Source organism: Eumetopias jubatus, unplaced genomic scaffold (assembly GCF_037043125.1).
Source record: "Eumetopias jubatus isolate StellerSeaLion01/CBP00866 unplaced genomic scaffold, mEumJub1_p1.0 scaffold_16, whole genome shotgun sequence".
In the NCBI taxonomy this organism is placed as follows: domain Eukaryota; kingdom Metazoa; phylum Chordata; class Mammalia; order Carnivora; family Otariidae; genus Eumetopias; species Eumetopias jubatus.
In genome coordinates this window covers 23509195-23514325 of record NW_028274822.1, presented here as the reverse complement: position 1 = coordinate 23514325, position 5131 = coordinate 23509195, and positions in this window count along the sequence as shown.

The following is a 5131-nucleotide window of genomic DNA, read 5'->3' as shown; positions in this document are numbered from 1 at the left end:
AAGGAGGATGTTAAACAAGTTTACGCTTGAAGGCCTCTCGACTCCATGTAGTAGAGAACATTGTCATTTCCAGAGGAAGGGAAGAAAATGGGGACAAGGGTGGGGGGAGTTTGGGAAGCTGATGTGGGAAACCGGAAAAGCAATCAAATGGGGACGAGAATACACGTGCTAAGACACAGCTCAGGCTGAAATGACAAGTGGTTTTTAGAGAAATAGATAGGCAAAGGCACGTGATTTTTCTAGTTTTTTTTTTTTTTTTTTTCCCCCCTGCAGTATTTCTTGCAGTATCCTTCCAGCAGGATCCATGCTGGAAGAGGCAGCCCTTGTGCTGGTTGGGATATTGGTTTTGCTAATGAGAGCACAGGTCAATTAATGGGGTCCAAGGTAGTGAAGAGGGGTGTGAATCCAGGAGGCGGGGAGCAGACCAGGAGAGGGAACTGAGGGCCCTGGGGTCTGAGGAAGGGGGGAGGGAGAAGGCAAGGTAGAAGGGCGGGAAGCTGGGCTCAGATGAGAGCATCCCGCAGCTGCTGTTTTGCAGGGCCTAGAGTTCTGGATGATAAGAAGCTCCACAGGAAGGCTGTGCAAATGGGGCACTGAGGGAGGGGTGGGGTCCTTGGAGAGGAAGGGACTGAGGTCTGAGTTGAATTTGCCCCGGCAAGGGGAAAGTAAGGCAGGCTGGAATGGAGTCAAGTGGAGGATCCTTGCCACTTGTTACGGGTTGAAGAGATGTGTTGAAGCCCTAACCCCCAGTCCCTCAGGATGTGACCTTATTAGGAAACAGGGTCACTGCAGATGTGATTAGTTAAGGTGACGTCATGCTGGAGGAGGGTGGGCCCTTTATCCAATATGACTGGTGTCCTTATAAGAGAGGAGAGTGCCAGGTGAAGACACAGACACACAGGGAGAAAGAAGGGGGCCATAAGACAACAGAGCCGAGACTGGAGTAAGGCAGCCATAAGCCAAGGGACACCAAGATTGCCAGCAACCACCAGACACTAGGAAGAGATAAGGAAGGATTCTCCCCTATAGGTTTCAGAGGAAGCGCAAGCTGGTGACACCACCATTTCAGACCCTAGCCTCCAGCACGGTGAGAGAATATATTTCTATTGTTTCAAGCCACCCAGGTTGTGGTCCTTTGCTACAGCAGCCCTCATACACCACTCCTCTCCCCTGGCCCTCACTGCTGCCCCTCACACTCGACTTGGCACATCACCCCCCCTCCCCCAAGAGCCTTTTCCACTCCCTGGTCAAGGTCCTAGGAACCTCCCTGCCTTCCTTCTCTGAATTCCAACTACACTTGACACCTGGCACAATTATGCAAAGTTTCAGCATGTAATTCCCATTGTTTTGCGACTATCTTCAAACTGATTCAAGATCTGCCTTGACTAAGGTGTGAGCACCTTGCCTCCCGAATCTCTCCCACGACCTACGGCAGTGCTGAGAGGTAGTAGCCACGCCCTCACTCCTGACGCTCGGGCTGGCAGTTATGTAACACGGGCTCACTCCATCCTCTCATTTAGGTCACTTGCAACGTGCTTTTCTGGGGCACCACCATCCTGCTGGGGTTTGAATACTGATGGGCTCTCTTGGCTCATTATGGAAAACTATAAGTGCACATCGTCTAAAAAGTGATGATGTATATATTTTTTTAATCGTGAGAACAATTCAAACACAGGAATGCTTGGCTTAAGGAAGCCCCAATACCAAGCACACACACAAATGATTAAATGGTGGGGAGGGGCAGAAAAAATCTTTTATTAACACAGAGACATTTGTTTGGTTTGTTTTAAATTGCCTAATAAGACTTAGAACATTTTTTTTTCTTTTTAAATAACACTTTCTATTCACACCTGTCACAATACAATTTGATTTATACAACTTGCTGGGTATGTGTACACCATATAAAACTAGGTAAACTTAGAGACTGAACGGAACTTAGAAAAACAAAGAGGCAGGACCTTTTTATAAAAGGGTGGCTGTAAATGCATACGTATAGGTCTGTGCAGAGGACACCTTTTGAAGTTTATTTAAGAAAATGGTACTGGTGACTGTCTCTGGAGAGAGGACCACAAAAGTGGAGTCAGGGAGAGGGAAGAAAGGGGAACTTTTCACTTTATACGATTTTATGCTAATTTTTTAACCGTGTGTGTGTGTGTGTGTGTGTGTGTGTGTGTGTGTGTGTGTGTGTGTGTGTGTGTGTGTGTAGGAGAGAGAAAGGAGGGGAGGAAGGAACAGGGAGGGAGGAGGAAGGGAAAGGGGGATTACAGGTGGCTCAGGCTGGAGGACAACTAGAAAACAAATACAAGGCCTTTAAAAGGATGGTCTAGGCTTGGATATGGGGTAGGAGCCTGCCCTTGGATGTAGTTCAGGGAGAAGTGCGCATGCATGCTCAGCTTTAATGATCAGGTCTGCTATCTTTAAAAAGCCATAGTCTCATTAGGCTTTTCACGGAAAGATGATGTCATTCCCGATGTAAACCTAAGCTGCCCAGGCATAGTTTCTCTGCTGGTTTAATTGCTCCTTGTCTGCATCCTCGTCCCTCTCCTTAGGGAGACTCAGGCACCTTGGTCCCTTTGAATACCACAGACTTCTCTTGGGCTCCCTTCCCCATGACAGTCATTTCCCATGTCATTTTCCTGGCCTGGTGGTCTCAAACTAGGCCTTTCTTTCCTTCTGTAATGAATTGCATGCAGCAGATAGTAGGGATCAAAACTTTTCAGAGCTGGAGAGGATGCTGGAAACAATGGGCTCCAATCTCTCCAGGTCACACAGTGGCATGGAGAGGGAAATTACCAGGTCCCATAGCTAGTTATGTGGCAGAGGTGGAGCTAGGCTTGTGGGCATCTGACCCCTACCTGGTGCTCTTGCCACAATCCCACAGGCTGACATCCATGTTACACCCCTCGCTGCATCTTTGGAATGAGGGTCGAATAGGGAGCCTTGGTGGACATGCTGTAGAGACTGGGTTTATAATTCACACAGCAGCAGGGCTGAGTTATTGATACAACTCTCTTGAGAAGATCATTAACTTGAATGTGTTGGTTGACTCCATTGAAGGAATAGTTTCTGGATGCCTCACTCATCAGTGGTTTGGTCTTTAACACTCTCTGGACTGTGTCTTTATCATTATTGTATTCATGCCAGCCAGCCCAATGTGTGACACGTGGTAGGCATATTACAAATTTGTGTTGAGTTAATATGCTGACTTACCATTTATGTAGAAGGGAACCGAACAATTCATTTGGAAGAAGAATCCAGATGAAAAGAAGTGTGCCAAAGGAGGAGGGAAAGCAGAATCAGAAGCTATGTGAACCCATCTCCTGGAGGGTGTGTGTGCGTGCGTGCAAAGAACGGAGAACAAGGAAATTAGAATTGGCTCCATGCTCTTTGGGCCTCAGCGACAGCAGGATCACAGCCTCCCTGGGCCAGCTGGTATGGCGCTGCTGAGGAAAGAATGCAGCTTTGGGAAAGGTGGGTGGACAGACATTGAGGCTGTGTGTTCTGAGGCAGCTTGTGGGAGAGAAGGCCAGCTGGGACATGTAATAGTCCAGGAACCAAGAACTCGTGCTTAAAGGCACGGAAATTGGCAAGCATGGAGCAGACACATGTGGAGATGCACAGGAATGCAGATGTACTGAGCTGCGAGGCAGAGAGAGTGGGGTTGGCCATCTCCCTCACTCCAGACCCCCTGCTTCTTCACCGACATCCTGGAGCTGCTAAAGCAAGCCTACCCTTCTATGGAAAGTCTGAAAAGACAGTTCCGGTACAGGGTCTCTGTGGACTGAATTCATAACCTGAGTTCATTGGCCATCAAAACTCTTGGCTATATCATCATTCTCTTGACTCAGTGAGAATTTAAGAGAAAACCATTGTCCCCTCCCCCACAGAAATACAAACAAGGAGCATGGCAGATTCTGTGTGGGAGGGAAGACTTCCTCTTGAGTCATATGCCCTCTCCGGGGACTCTTAGAATTGGAGCCTAAAAGAAAGCTTTGAGTTCACCTCGTGTAACCCTCATTTTACAAATGAAGACATCGAGGTGCAAAGGAAGGAACATGACTTACACAGTGTCACAAAACCAGCAAGAGGTGCAAACGCTCGTCAACACCAGGTCTTCGTGTTTGAAATCGCGTGATCTTTCTAGCCTAGCAGTGACCACACTTCAGCCTCTGCATGGTGTTTTGGAGTTCAAGGCCAATCTAAACCATCACTAACACCAATGCTGAGCCACAAAGGGTGATCACCAGGGCCCTTAACAGAATCACAGATTGGGCTGTGGTTTCCTTTGGGCTCTTTCCCTGGCTTTTTCCAAGCCCTCTTTCACTTCTTCTCGTTGGATTTCTTCTCACTTTCCTCCCACCTCATGCTGTCTCTGGTGTCTGAGTGCTCAAAGACTGTGTCCACCTGGTCAGCCTTCCTTCCCTTGAAGGCTTCAGATGCCAAAGCACCATTATTTTCCTCTGCTCCTTGGGTCTTGGGTCAGAAATTTTATTTCCCCCCCAGGAAAGCAGCTCTCAGCTCTGTAGTTGGATGGATTCTGTGACTCAAGTCATCCAGTGGGTGGTGTGAACGATTTGTACTCAACCCCACCAGCATTAAGCCCAGTAAGCCAGTTGATTCACTTCTTGGTATACTGTTTATTTGCTGGAGTCCCCTTTGTAATCAGCCCCCCTCTTATGTCAGAAGAGTCAAGAGGGGAGGATGGCAAAAGTGACCAACTTCTGACATAGTCAAAGTTGAGGTGGGAGCAGAGGGGCAAGCAACACTAGATTCCTTTAGCACCCACCGAGTCTCTAAGTGTTCCCTAGTTATACCCACCTACTCATATTTACATACAGCTCATAGTCCTTCACTGAGCGGCGTTCTGGGGGCTACATACATATTGCCTCATCTGATCCTCCCAGCCTGGGGTATAGGCATTAGCCTTGCAGATAAGTACAGAGGCTTAGAAGGATCAAGCACACAGCTACTAAGAGGAACCAGGATTTTAACTGAGGTCTCTCTGCTTTGAAGTCTCCCAAGCTTTCTACAGCACCATTCTGCCTCCTCAAAACTGGTGTTTTTTTTTTTTTTTTTTTTTTTTTTTTTTTTTTTTTTTGCCTTGCTTCTTCTGTGATTCCCATAATAAATT